Below are 15,870 nucleotides of genomic sequence, written 5' to 3' on the forward strand. Positions count from 1 at the left end.
CTTCATCCAGACGGCATCTTCTATCTTCATTCTGTCTTCATCCAATGACTAAATGACGGTACCTTTAAGTGACGTCATCCAAGATGGTGTCCCTTCAATTCTGATTGGCTGATAGAATTCTATCAGCCAATCAGAATTAAGGTAGAAAAAATCCTATTGGCTGATCCAATCAGCTAATAGGATTGAACTCGCATTATATTGGCTGTTCCAATCAGCCAATAGAATGCAAGCTCAATCCTATTGGCTGATTGGATCAGCCAATAGGATTTTTTCTACCTTAATTCCGATTGGCTGATAGAATTCTATCAGCCAATCAGAATTGGAGGGACGCCATCTTGGATGACATCACTTAAAGGTACCGTTATTTAGTGTTAGTCGTCGGAAAGAAGAGGATGCTCCGCGTCGGATGTCTTAAAGATGGACCCGCTCTGCTCCAGATGGATGAGGATAGAAGATGCCATCTGGATGAAGACTTCTGCCCGTCTGGAGGACCTCTTCTGCCCGGATCGGATGAAGACTTCTGGCCGTCTGGAGGACCTCTTCTGCCCGGATCAGATGAAGACTTCTGGCCATCTGGAGGACCACTTCTGCCCGGTTGGGTGAAGATGTCTCAAGGTAAGGTGATCTTCAAGGGGTTAGTTTTTTATTAAGGGGGATTGGGTGGGTTTTAGAGTAGGGTTGGGTGTGTGGGTGGTGGGTTTCAATGTTGGGGGGGTATTGTATTTTTTTTACAGGTAAAAGAGCTGATTACTTTGGGGCAATGCCCTGCAAAAGGCCCTTTTAAGGGCTATTTGTAATTTAGTATAGGGTAGGGATTTTTATTATTTTGGGGGGCTTTTTTATTTTATTAGGGGGATTAGATTAGGTGTAATTAGTTTAAAAAATTGTAATTATTTTATTATTTTCTGTAATTTAGTGGTTTTTTTTTTTCGTAATTTAGATAATTGAATTTAATTGTAATTAATTGTAGTTAGTTTAGGGAATTAATTTAATTATAGTGTAGTGTTAGGTGTAATTAGGTTAGGTTTTATTTTACAGGTATATTTGTATTTATTTTAGCTAGGTAGCTATTAAATAGTTAATAACTATTAAATAACTATTCTACCTAGTTAAAATAAATACAAACTTTCCTGTAAAATAAAAATAAACCCTAAGCTAGCTACAATGTAACTATTAGTTATATTGTATCTAGCTTAGGGTTTATTTTATAGGTAAGTATTTAGTTTTAAATAGGAATTATTTAGTTAATGATAGGAATTTTTATTTAGATTTATTTAAATTATATTTAAGTTAGTGGGAGTTAGGTTTAGGGTTAGACTTAGGTTTAGGGGTTAATAACTTTACTATAGTGGCGGTGATGTTGGGGCGGCAGATTAGGGGTTAATAAATGTAGGTAGGTGGCAGCGATGTTAGGGACGGCAGATTAGGGGTTAATAATATTTAACTAATGTTTGCGAGGTGGGAGTGCAGCGGTTTAGGGGTTAATATGTTTATTATAGTGGCGGCAACATTGGGGGTGACAGATTTTGGGTTAAAAAGCGTAGGTAGGCTGCGGCGGCAGATTAGGGGTTAATAAATATAATGTAGGTGTCGGCGAAGTTGGGGGCAGCAGATTAGGGGTTCATAAATATAATGTAGGTGGCAGTAGTGTCCAGAGCGGCAGATTAGGGGTTACAAAATTTATTATAGTGTTTGCGATGCGGGAGGGCCTCGGTTTAGGGGTTAATAGGTAGTTTATGGGTGTTAGTGTACTTTTTAGAACTTTAGTTATGAGTTTTATGCTACAGCGTTGTAGTGTAAAACTCATAACTACTGATTTTTAAATGCGTTAGGGATCTTGACAGGGTAGGCTGTACCACTCACTTTTTGGCCTACTAGGACAGACTCGTAATACCGGCGCTAAGGAAGTCCCATAGAAAAAAGACTTTACAAAGTTTACGTAAGTCATTTTGCGATAAGGCCAAAGAAGTGTGCGGTACACCTAAACCTTCAAGACTCGTAATACCAGCGGGTGTAAAAAAGCAGCGTTAGGACCTCTTAACGCTGCTTTTTTACCCTAACGCACAACTCATAATCTAGCCGAGTATTAGGTTGCAGACTTAGCACTGAATTTGTTTCTTCTTGTGCACAATTTGCACACATATATGCTAACAAATCACACCAGGTTGTATTCCCCTGATGCACATTTTGCCTCTGCTTTTTCAAAGGTGAAACTGAATGGAGATTCTTCTTCCTTTAAATAATGTTTATTGACCAATCCTGGGGTCGTGTCACACACACACCCTCATATTAGACTATCCGACAAGACTTCCGGTGATTGGTCGAGACCAGTCATGCGATCCGTCACGTGATTTAGACTTCATTGACAGATTTGTCTCAAAACCCGCCTCTCACCTCCAATTGGGTAATAGCGTTTTACATGCAAGCTGTCAAAAACGTCAACACAGACTTTGTTCATTATCTCATATTAACCGATTTGATTCCACCATCTACTTTGTCATACATTAACCAAAAGGCAGATTATATGACACACAAATGTTTATTACCATTATTCTATCTTGCTTGTGACTTATTGTATGTTTTGTAAATAAACTGTATTTACGCACCCCTATTGTAAAGCACTACACAACACAGTGCCAAAGGGATTGCACTAAAAACACACGTCCTGTTATTCAGATGTAACTTCTAAATAGGGGTGCGTAAACACTTTTTATTTACAAAACATACAATAAGTCACAAGCAAGATAGAATAATGGTAATAAACATGTGTGTGTCATATAATCTGCCATTTGTTTAATGTATAACAAAGTAGATGGTGGGATCGAATCAGTTAATATGAGGCCATGCATGTGACATGACCCCAGGATTGGTCAATAAATGTTATTTAAAGGTAGGAGAGTCTCCACTCAGGTTCGCCTTTGAAAAAGCTGAGGCAAAATGCGCATCAGACAAATACAACCTGGTTTGAGCTGTTAGCATATATGCGTGAAAATTGTTCCACATATGGGTTAATGTAATATCAATACTTAGATGCATACTTGTTAATACATCTGTTTTATGACCACTGTGAGGGATAGATAGACTTATATGTTTGGGACTGTGTCCCTGGCTATTTTAGAAGCATTCCATATTAGCATTTCCCTGTTCATTTCCCTGCTCAGTATTTATTTAGTTTAACTGTTAGTGGGTTATGTTTTCCATTGACCGCATCTAAGTTAAATATTTGCCACCTATTTATGGTCATTTATATAGTGTGTGTGTGTATCACAGCTCCACACAGGTTTAATTCTTTAATTTTTACATTTTTGTGTGTTTGTCATGTGGATATAATTCTGTGGTTAACGGATTTTTAATTTTTAATATTATTAAAGATTATACATTTATATTAACTCTGTACTGTACAGTGTAATCTTTCCTACTTATATTTGTATACTCTACAAACGAGTGCTCCCTATGGTGCTTCTATTCTTTTCATAGATTCATTTATTAATTGGCACTGAACACCCTCCACACATTCTTGTGTGGATTTATATTTGTCACATTGCTTCACACACATCATTATTTGTACTGACACATACGTAGTAACAGCACAGCCTGTCACAATCACAAAATTAAGCGAGAGTACTCCAGTATATCTGCAAATGTTGTATTTATAATAAAGCGCACAGCACATGACTGGAAAAGCTACATAGGGGAACTGGACAAAAACTGCACCTTAGGGTGCATCTGCATAGATACTCTATTAAAAAATCACAAGGAAAATAAAAACTGTACCCCAGTTGGACACCATTTCACATAGACTGGACACTTTATTTGAAACCTCACAATTAAAATACAGAAAAGGAACTTTAAAAGCACTCAGGAACAGAACATATTTTAAATGAAAATAGTGACATATTTTGACATGTAAAGCACAGGACTTCATGCAGATTCCAGCTTTTTGTCACATATGTACATGTTAACATCAGTGACTGCCTGTGCATTATAGGTGAATATGTTAAATACATACAGTATATCTCAGCATGCAATTCTGCTTTAAGATTATCCAGCACTTACCATGCAGGTGCCCCACACCAGCATTTTTCAATATCAGACTGACCTGTATTTTACAACACTCTTCAAATTCTCACAGTGAACTTTCCCTTCCTCCTGTACTATCCCCATAGCCCCCTTACTTTCCAAGATGTCAGTGAACAAATTTTATCATATTTCTTTAGACCTGAGGATGAAAGAAAACAGTTGGGTAGATTACGAGTTTTGTCGGTGAGGCTGTGCGTTGCTAATGCTCAGTTCCAACTCACTGCTCATCTACAAACAACGCTGGTATTACAGGTTTTTTTCAACCCGGCGTTAGCCTCTAAAAAGTGAGCGGAGAGCAAAATTTAGCTCCACATCTCACCTCAATACCAGCGTTGCTTACGGTAGCGGTAAGCTGGCTAAACGTGCTTATGCACAATTTCCAAAAACCAGCCAATAGCATTGAGCCAATAGGATTGCAATCAGCCAATAGGATTGAGCACACATTCTATTGGATGATTGGAACCGCCAATAGAATGCAAGCTCAATCCTACTGGCTGATTGGATCAGCCAATAGGATTTTTCCTACCTTAATTCCGATTGGCTGATAGAATCCTATCAGCCAATTGGAATTCAAGGGACGCCATCTTGGATGATGTCATTTAAAGGAACCTTCATTCAGATTCAATCAGATTCAAGTTCAATACGATTGGCTGTTCCAATCAGCCAATCAGATTGAGCTCGCATTCTATTGGCTGATCGGAACAGCCAATAGAATGCAAGCTCAATCTGATTGGCTGATTGAATCAGCCAATCGGATTGAACTTGAATCTGATTGGCTGATTCAATAAGCCAATCAGATTTTTCCTACCTTAATTCCGATTGGCTGATAGAATCCTATCAGCCAATCGGAATTCGAGGGACGCTATCTTGGATGACGTCACTTAATGGAACTTTCATTCGTCGGGAGTCGCCGGAAGAAGAGGATGGATCTGCGTCGGCTGCTTCAAGATGGTCCCGCTCCGCGCCGGATGGAAGAAGATAGAAGATGCCGTCTGGATGAAGATGTCTACCAGTCCGGATGCCCTCTACTTGCCGGATAGGATGAAGACTTCGGACCCTCTTCTGGACCTCTTCTTGCAGGATAGGATGAAGACTTCTGACCCTCTTATGGACCTCTTCTGGACGGATCGGTGATACCCGGCGTGGTGAAGATAAGGTAGGGAGATCTTCAGGGGCTTAGTGTTAGGTTTTTTAAGGGGGGTTTGGGTTAGATTAGGAGTATGTGGGTGGTGGGTTGTAATGTTGGGGGGGGTATTGTATGTTTATTTAAATGCAAAAGAGCTGTTTTCTTTGGGGCATGCCCCGCTAAAGGCCATTTTAAGGGCTGGTAAGGTAAAAGAGCTGTTAAATTTTTATTTTAGAATAGGGTAGGGCATTTTTTTTATTTTGGAGGGCTTTGTTATTTTTTTAGGGGGCTTAGAGTAGGTGTAATTAGTTTAAAACTCATGTAATCTTTTTTTATTTTTTGTAATTTAGTGGGGTTTCTTGTAATTTAGTGTTTGTTTATTTGTAATTTAGTTTAGTTGATTTAATTGTAGATAATTGTAGGTAGTTTATTTAATTAATTTATTGATAGTGTAGTGTTAGGTTTAATTGAAACTTAGGTTATGATTTATTTTACAGGTAATTTTGTAATTATTTTAACTAGGTATCTATTAAATAGTTATTAACTATTTAATAGTTATTGTACCTAGTTAAAATAAATACAAAGTTGCCTGTAAAATAAATATTAATCCTAAAATAGCTACAATATAATTATTAGTTATATTGTAGCTATATTAGGGTTTATTTTACAAGTAAGTATTTAGTTTTAAATAGGATTAATTTATTTAATAAGATTTATTTTATTTCGTTAGATTTAAATTATATTTAACTTAGGGGGGTGTTAGGGTTAGACTTAGCTTTAGGGGTTAATACATTTATTAGAGTAGCGGCAAGGTCCGGTCAACAGATTAGGGGTTAATACTTGAAGTTAGGTGTTGGCGATGTTAGGGAGGGCAGATTAGGGGTTAATAAAATTTATTATAGGGTTTTTGAGGCAGGAGTAAGGAGGTTTAGGGGTTTATACATTTATTATAGTAGCAGCTAGGTCCGGTCGGCAGATTAGGGGTTAATAAGTGTAGGTAGGTAGAGGCGACATGGGGGGGGGGCAGATTAGGGGGTAATAAATATTATGTAGGGGTCAGCGATGTTAGGGGCAGCAGATTAGGGGTACATAGGGATAATGTAGCTTGCGTTGGTGTGCGGTCGGCAGATTAGGGGTTAAAAAATTTTAATAGAGTGGCGGCGATGTGGGGGGGCCTCGATTTAGGGGTGCATAGGTAGTTTATGGGTGTTAGTGTACTTTAGAGCACAGTAGTTAAGAGCTTTATGAACCGGCATTAGCCCATAAAGCTCTTAACTCCTGACTTTTTTCTGCGGCTGGAGTCTTGTCGTTAAAGTTCAGCCAAGACTCTAAATACCGGCGTTAGAAAGATCCCATTGAAAAGATAGGATACGCAATTGACGTAAGGGTATCTGCGGTATGGAAAAGTCGCGGCTGGAAAGTGAGCGTTAGACCCTTATCTACAAGACTCTAAATACCAGCGGTAGGCCAAAACCAGCGTTAGGACCCCCTAACGCTGGTTTTGACGGCTAACGCAGAACTCTAAATCTAGGCGTTAGGGTTTATTTTACAGGTAAGTATTTAGTTTTACATAGGAATAATTTAGTTAATGTAGTTATTTTATTTCGTTTTATTTAAATTATATTTAAGGGGGGTGTTAGGGTTAGGATTAGACTTAGGTTTAGGGGTTAATAAATGTAGTTTAGTGTCGGCGACGTTGTGGGTGGCAGATTAGAGGTTAATTAATGTAGGTAGGTTTCGGCGATGTTAGGGACGGCAGATTAGGAGTTAATAAAATTTAACTAGTGTTTGCGAGGTGGGAGTGCGGCGGTTTAGGGGTTAATACATTTATTTAAGTTGTGGCGATGTCCGGTCAGCAGATTAGGGGTTAAAAACTTTAGTTAAGTGTTTGCGATGTGGGGGGGGGGTCGGTTTAGGGGTTAATAGGTAGTTTATGGGTGTTAGTGTACTTTTTAGCACTTTAGTTAAGAGTTTTATGTTACGGCGTTAGCCCATAAAACTCTTAACTACTGACTTTTAAATGCGTTAGGAGTCTTGACAGGAGAGGGTGTACCGTTCACTTTCTCCAAGACTCGTAATACCAGCTTTAGGAAAATCCCATTAAAAAGATAGGATACGCAATTGACGTAAGGGGATTCGCGGTATGCTCAAGTTGTGGAGAAAAAGTGAGCAGTACACCTGTACCTGCCAGACTCGTAATACCAGCGGCCGTTAAAAAGCAGCGTTGGGACCTCTCAACGCTGCTTTTTAAGGCTAACGCAAAACTCGTAATCTAGGCGAGTGAAAGGTTGTCTTTCATTATGTAAAGTCCAATAAAAAAGGTATTACTGAAAACTGCAATACTCTTGTTATTTTGACATTATATATATATATATATATATATATATATATATATATATACTGTATATATATTGAGTGCACCTGCTATACTTGTTTATATATACACATATATATATATTTATATATATATATATATATATATATATATATATATATATATATATATATATATATATATATATACACACACACACAAATACATTATACCTTTAAACTTTTAAAAACTCTTTAACCTTTTAAAAATAATTTATATGATAGTGTATACCTGTGCAGAATTATTAGGCAAGTTGTATTTTTGAGGATTAATTTTATTATTGAACAACAACCATGTTCTCAATGAACCCAAAAAACTCATTAATATCAAAGCTGAATAGTTTTGGAAGTAGTTTTTAGTTTGTTTTTAGTTATAGCTATTTTAGGGGGATATCTGTGTGTGCAGATGACTAATACTGTGCATAATTATTAGGCAACTTAACAAAAAACAAATATTTACCCATTTCAATTATTTATTTTTACCAGTGAAACCAATATAACATCTCAACATTCACAAATATACATTTCTGACATTCAAAAACAAAACAAAAACAAATCAGTGACCAATATAGCCACCTTTATTTGCAAGGACACTCAAAAGCCTGTCATCCATGGATTCTGTCAGTGTTTTGATCTGTTCACCATCAAAATTGCGTGCAGCAGCAACCACAGCCTCCCAGACACTGTTCAGAGAGGTGTACTGTTTTCCCTCCTTGTAAATCTCACATTTTATGATGGACCACAGGTTCTCAATGGGGTTCAGATCAGGTGAACAAGGAGGCCATGTCATTAGATTTTCTTCTTTTATACCCTTTCTTGCCAGCCACGCTGTGGAGTACTTGGACGCGTGTGATGGAGCATTGTCCTGCATGAAAATCATGTTTTTCTTGAAGGATGCAGACTTCTTCCTGTACCACTGCTTGAAGAAGGTGTCTTCCAGAAACTGGCAGTAGGACTGGGAGTTGAGCTTGACTCCATCCTCAACCCGAAAAGGCCCCACAAGCTCATCTTTGATGATACCAGCCCAAACCAGTACTCCACCTCCACCTTGCTGGCGTCTGAGTCGGACTGGAGCTCTCTGCCCTTTACCAATCCAGCCATGGGCCCATCCATCTGGCCCATCAAGACTCACTCTCATTTCATCAGTCCATAAAACCTTAGAAAAATCAGTCTTGAGATATTTCTTGGCCCAGTCTTGACGTTTCAGCTTGTGTGTCTTGTTCAGTAGTGGTCGTCTTTCAGCCTTTCTTACCTTGGCCATGTCTCTGAGTATTGCACACCTTGTGCTTTTGGGCACTCCAGTGATGTTGCAGCTCTGAAATATGGCCAAACTGGTGGCAAGTGGCATCTTGGCAGCTGCACGCTTGACTTTTCTCAGTTCATGGGCAGTTATTTTGCGCCTTGGTTTTTCCACACGCTTCTTGCGACCCTGTTGACTATTTTGAATGAAACGCTTGATTGTTCGATGATCACGCTTCAGAAGCTTTGCAATTTTAAGAGTGCTGCATCCCTCTGCAAGATATCTCACTATTTTTTACTTTTCTGAGCCTGTCAAGTCCTTCTTTTGACCCATTTTGCCAAAGGAAAGGAAGTTGCCTAATAATTATGCACACCTGATATAGGGTGTTGATGTCATTAGACCACACCCCTTCTCATTACAGAGATGCACATCACCTAATATGCTTAATTGGTAGTAGGCTTTCGAGCCTATACAGCTTGGAGTAAGACAACATGCATAAAGAGGATGATGTGGTCAAAATACTCATTTGCCTAATAATTCTGCACTCCCTGTATATGACTGTAACACTTTATTTTAATATAGTATATTGTGTTTGGTGCACATTTTTTATCCCTTACACTTTACACTAGGTCTTCGGTCCCGCAAACCCGGCCTGCGGTAAGTGCACTGCGTGCTCAGTCTCAAGTGGCAAAAAAAAATCAGCTCCTCATTTCCTGCGTCTCCCCTTAAATGCTGTGGAGACCCCATGGGGAGGTGCACCCCACAGTTTCAAAACCAGTGACCTAGACGGAGGCTTTTTGAATGCGTTGAGTTGTGCTCGTATTGAAACATTATATATGAAATATTTAAAAAATGTATAATTATTTAAAATTATTATATATGCTGTAAAAAAGAAATTTATATATATATATATATATATATATATATATATATATATCCTACAATATAAAAGGCCAAGTATGTTTGTCCAAAGCTGCCATGCACGGTAGAGACTGTGCGAGGAAAAATACACCTAGCCTTCAACAAACTCACCTGGCACCTGATCCGTGATGGGGCAAGGCTAGACAGGCATGAAGAAGACAGGGCCGACCAGGCATGACGGGGGCAGGACCGTCAAGGCGTGATGGGGTAGGGCCGGGCAAGGCTATGGCCAAGAGAGAGAGCACACAAGAGAGGAGACTGAGATAGAACAAAATAGAAGGGGGGAGAGAGAGCAAAAGAAAGGGGAGGGAGAGCAAAAGAGAGGGGGAGAGAGAGCAAAAGAGAGGGGTAGAGAGCAAAAAAGAGGGGGCGAGAGCTCAAAAGAGATGTGGAGATAGTGAGTAAAAGAGGGGTGAGAGTGAGCAAAAGACTGGGGGTAGAGAACAAAAGAGAGGGGGAGAGAGAGCCCAAGAGAGGGAGAGAGAGCACAAAAAGGGGGGAGAGAGTGCAAAATAGAGGGGAGAGAAAGCAAAACAGTGGGAGAGAGCAAAAGAGAGGGGAGAGAGAGCAAAAGAGGGGGGAGAGCTAAAGAGGAGAGAGAGATCAAAAGAGATGGGAGAGAGAGCAAAAGAGAGGAGAGAGAGCAAAAGAGAGGGGAGAGAGAGAGCAAAAGAGGGGGGAGAGAGAGAGCAAAAGAGAGGAGGAGAGAGAAAGAAAGCAAAATAGAGGGGAGAGAGAGCAAAAGAGGCAGATAGAGAGCAAAAGCAGGAGTGAGAGAGAGCAAAGGAGGGGGAGAGAGAGCAAAATAGAGGGGAGAGAGAGCAAAAGAGGGGGGAGAGAGCAAAAGAGAGGGGGGAGAGCAAAAGAGAGGGGGAGAGAGAGCAAAAATAAGGTGGGAGAGAGAGAGCGCAAAAGAGAGGGGGAGAGAGAGCAAAAGAGAGGGGGGGGGCAGAGTGTGAAATAGAGGGTGGAGAGAGCGCAAAAGAGAGGGGGGAGAGAGAGCAAAAGAGAGGGGGAAGAGAGAGCAAAAGAGAGGGGGGAGTGTCAGGGCTTTTTCCCTGATATGTTTGCCATGTGCTGATGGCAGCTATTTTACTCACCTCTTACTGAATCTGGTACAGAGTGTGTGATGCTGCTCATTTCCTGCACGCCCTCTTATTGCCAGACTGGTGTACATCATCCGTGTGAGACAGTTTGCAGTCTCAGAATTGTGATGTAATCACTTATTATTTAAAGGGCCTCTGTTTTGTATACTTTGCCCTTGCATTGTCTCAGACCTGTTTGTGAGTTCCTGTGTTCCAGTTCCTGTGTATTTCCTGGCTGTCTGATGTCCCTCCTGGTTCTTGTTCCCTGGCTTGTTCCTGACTCTGCTGTTCTCCTTGTTCCTGATTCTGGCTTGTCTGACTACTTGCTTTGGCTCTTGACTTGGCTCGTCTGACTACTCACTTTGGCTCCTGACTCAGCTCGTCTGACTACCAGCTCTGGCTTTGACTCCTGGCTTGTTATTTGACTTGTGGACTTTTTATTATTTTTTGTAATTATTAAAGGTGTGATTATTTTTGCACTTTTCGTCTCAGTCTGATTCCTGGCACCCTGACAAAGAGAGAGCAAATCGGGGGAGAGAGAGCAAAAAAAGGGGGAAAGAGAGCAAAAGAGAGGGGGGAGAGAGAGAGAGCAAAATAGATGAGGAGAGAGAAAGCAAAAGAGAGGGGATAGAGAGCAAAAGAGGGGGAGAGAGAGCAAAAGAGGGGAGGAGAGAGAGAGCAAAAGAGGGGGAGAGAGAGAGCAAAAGAGGGGGAGAGAGAGAGCAAAAGAGAGGAGAGAGAGAGCAAAAGAGAGAGCAAATAAGAGGAGAGAGAGAGCAATAGAGGGGAGAGAGAGCAAAAGTTGGGGGAGAGAGCAAAAGAGAGGGGAGAGAGAGAGCAAACAAGAGGGGAAGAGAGCAAAAGAGAAAGAGAAGGGGGAGAGAGAGCAAAAGTGAGGGGGATAGAGTGTGCAAATTATTATTTAAAGGGCCTCTGTTTTGTATGCTTTGCCCTTGCATTGTTTTAGACCTGTTAAACTAGAGATGGTGAGGGAGAGGAGAAATGGGTTTGCTATTGAAATTCAGGGGTGCAAAATCGAATCTAATAATATTAACAGTCCCTGAACTCCAGAACCTCAAGCAGTGATATACATCCAAATGTACATAAATGTGTGCGAAAAGACTTGCACAACAAAAAAAGGCTGCAGGTAACTGGACTAGTGTAATACTGGACCCATTTAAATAAGTTTAGACAAAGAAAAGTGAGAACAATGTAATAATCAAATCACACACACATCCCCATTTATACTAAATAACTTTATTGAAGAAAAAATAGGAGCCCGACTGGACTCATACTCATGCACTCACACAAACACTATTAAAACTAGCTGAAACTCAGTGTGATATAATTTCTTATCGAAAAGCACGAAAGTGGATAATTGTAGGTTGCTACCTGGGTATACAAATATATTATAATAATTCACCCCAGGGAATACACCAATGATTTATAGACAGTATAAATATAAATCTCTCCTTTATAAAAGTCTTTGCAAGAATCACAACCTCCAGGTAAGGAACAATTGCAATATTATATGATGGGTGTGCTGGAGAATCAATATATGAGAATAACTAACCAACACAAAAATAAATGTGTTTGGTAGCTAGTTCCAAACTGATTAAAGGTTGGCTATAACTATTTTTTGCAAATATTGCAACTGGCGATTACGGATCTAAGATATATAAGATCTGCTAATATTTTTGTAACAACATTAGATTGGTTATACCGTTAGGCAGATATTCTATGTCCCAGTTGCTATATATGCAACCACTAGAGTTATTGTATCTGTCCAATAACTAAATAGGATTTTATTTTTCTAATCAAATGTTTGCACCGCTGTTAGCGATGGAAATAACGTAGCAGTCAGTATAATGGGTCACTATCAGTAGCTGTTCCTATAAGATATACGATTTTCTGTAGTGCTTGCGATATTCAAAATCAACAGGTGTATTTTAAATTTAGCCGTGTTATAAAGTTCAAGGCCAGTATTAAGATGTAACAAGTTATACGTTCAGCACCAAATCTCACTCTCACTGAAGCCTGAGATCATATATCATTGGCTCCCTATATTCCTTGGTGCAAACATTAGCCTAATCACACACCCTGCACGAATCCACAGGTGTGAGCTAGCTACTTGTATCGATATATATAGCCCATTAATATTAATGTTGTATAAGTAACGCACCAGGATACGGTTGCCTAAGGAATAAAGTGTCTATACTATTAATTACTATTACTTATAGAGAGTAATATTAATTTAGCCCAAACTGTAGCATAACGCTGGCACTATTAGCGGTGGAAGTTAGAGGCAATCAGCAAGCATCCATTCCCAAGTAAGACTGCTATAATCTAAGGCGCCAGCCAGTGGCAATATGACAAATAAGCAAAGACTAAACTGAAAAAGGTCTCTTCTATAGCGGAGACCTGTTTACTTTTAACTGTCTTTTTGTTTTTTTTCTTCAATAAAGTTATTTAGTATAAATGGGGATGTGTGTGTGATTTGATTATTACATTGTTCTCACTTTTCTTTGTCTAAACTTATTTAAATGGGTCCAGTATTACACTAGTCCAGTTACCTGCAGCCTTTTTTTGTTGTGCAAGTCTTTTCGCACACATTTATGTACATTTGATTGTTTTAGACCTGTTTGTGAGTTCCTGTGTTCCAGTACCTGTGTCTTACCTGGCTGTCTGATGTCCCTCCTGGTTCCTGATCCCTGGCTTGTTCCTGACTCTGCTGTTCTCCATGTTCCTGATTCTGGCTTGTCTGACTACTTGCTTTGGCTCCTGACTCGGCTCGGCTGACTACCAGCTCTGGCTTTGACTCCTGGCTTGTTATTTTACTTGTGGACTTTTTATTATTTTTTGATATTATTAAAGGTGAGATTATTTTTGCGCTTCCTGGCACCCTAACAGGGAGAGAGCAAATTGGGGGATCGAGAGCAAAAAAAAGGGGGGGAAAGAGAGCAAAGGAGAGTGGGGAGAGAGAGCAAAAGAGGGGGGAGAGAGAAAGCAAAAGAGAGGAGAGAGAGAGCAAAAGAGGGGGAGAGAGAGCAAAAGAGAGGGGGAAAGAGAACAAAAGAGGGGGAGAGCAAGAGCAAAAGAGAGGAGAGCAAGAGAGAGCAAAAGAAAGTGGGAAGATTGAGAAAAAGAGAGGGGGGAGAGAGAGCAAAAGAGAGGGGGAAAGAAAACAAAAAAGGGGGAGAGAGAGAGAGCAAAAGAGATGGGAGCAAGAGAGAGCAAAAGAGAGAGGGGAGAGAGATAAAAAGAGAGGGAGGAGAGAGCAAAATAGAGGGGGGAGAGAGAGAGCAAAAGAGAGGGGCGAGAGCAATATCAAAAGAGAGGAGGGAGAGAGAGAGCAAGAGAGGGGAGAGAGCGAGAACAAAAGACAGGGGAGAGCGATAGCAAAAGAGGGGGGAGAGTGAGCAAAAGAGAGGGGAGAGAGAGCAAAAGAAGGGAGAGAGCGAGAACAAAAGACAGGGGAGAGCGATAGCAATAGAGGGAGGAGAGAGCAAAAGAGAGCAAAAGAGGGGAGAGAAAGCATACAAGAGGAGAGAGAGCAAAAGAGAGGGGAGAGAGAGCAAAAGAGGGGGAGAGAGAGCAAAAGAGGGCGGAGAGAGAGCAAAAGAGAGGGGGAGAGAGAGAAAAAGAGGAGGAGAGAGAGCAAAATAGGGGGGAGAGAGAGCAAAAGAGAGGGGGAGATAGAGAGCAAAAGAGAGGGGGAGATAGAGAGCACAAGAGGGTGTGAGAGGGTGCAATAGAAATGGGGAGAGAGATCAAATGTGAGGGAAGAGAGAGAGCAAAAGAGAGGGGAGAGAGAGCAAAAGAGAGGGGGAGAGAAAGTAAAAGAGAGGTGGGAGAAAGAGAGCAAAAGAGAGATGGGAGAGAGAGGGGGAGAGAGAGAGCAAAAGAGAGGGGGAGAGAGAGCAAGAGAGAGGGGAAGAGAGAGAGCAAGAGAGGGGGAGAGAGAGGGAGATAGATAGCAAAAGTGGGGGAGATAGAGCAAAAGAGGGAGGAAAGAGCGAAAGAGAAGGAAGAGAGCACAAAAGAGAGGGGAGAGAGAGCAAAAGAGAGTTTTTAGAGAGCAAGCAAGGAGAGAGAGCAAAAGAGAGGGGAGAGAGAGCAAAGGAGAGGGGAGATAGAGAGCAAAAAAGAGGGAGGGAGAGAGCAAAAGAGAGGGGGAGAGAGCAAATAAGAGGGGAGAGAGAGCAAAATAGGAGGGAGAGAGAGCAAAAGAGTGGGGGAGAGAGAGAGCAAAAGAGGGGGAGAGAGGGAGCAAAATAGGGTGGAGAGAGAGCAAAAGGGGGAAGAAAGCAAAACAGAAGCGGGAAAGAGAGCAAAATAGAGGGGGAGAGAGAGTAAAAAAGAGGGAGAGAAGCAAAAGAGGGGGGAGTGAGAGCAAAAGAGGGGGGAAATATATCAAAAGAGAGGGAGAGAGACAGAGCAAAAGAGAGGGGGAGAGAGAGCAAAAGAGAGGTGGGAGAGAGAGAGCAAAAGTGAGGGGGATAGAGAGAGAGCAAAAGAGAGCGGGAGAGAGAGCAAAAGAGAGGTGGGAGAAAGAGAGCAAAATAGAGATGGGAGAGAGAGGGGGAGAGAGAGAGCTAAAGAGAGGGGGGGAGAGAGCAGGAGAGAGGGGAAGAGAGAGAGCAAGAGAGGGGGAGAGAGAGGGAGAGAGATAGCAAAAGAGGGGGGAGAGAGCAAAAGAGGGAGGAAAGATCAAAAGAGAGGGAAGAGAGCACAAAAGAGAGGGGAAAGAGAGCAAAAGAGAGTTTTTAGAGAGCAAGAGAGGGGAGGGAGCAAAAGAGAGGGGAGAGAGAGTAAAAAAGAGGGGGGAGAGAGAGTAAAAGAGAGGGGGAGAGAGCAAATAAGAGGGGAGAGAGCAAAAGAGGAGGGAGAGAGATCAAAAGAATGGGGGAGAGAGAGCAAAAGAGGGGGAGAGAGGGAGCAAAAGAGGGTAGAGAAAGAGCAAAAGGGGGGAGAAAGCGAAACAGAAGGGGGAAAGAGAGCAAAAAAAGAGAGGGAGAGAAGCAAAAGAGGGGGGAGAGAGAGCA

This window comes from Bombina bombina, chromosome 3, assembly GCF_027579735.1.
Source record: "Bombina bombina isolate aBomBom1 chromosome 3, aBomBom1.pri, whole genome shotgun sequence".
In the NCBI taxonomy this organism is placed as follows: Eukaryota; Metazoa; Chordata; class Amphibia; order Anura; family Bombinatoridae; genus Bombina; species Bombina bombina.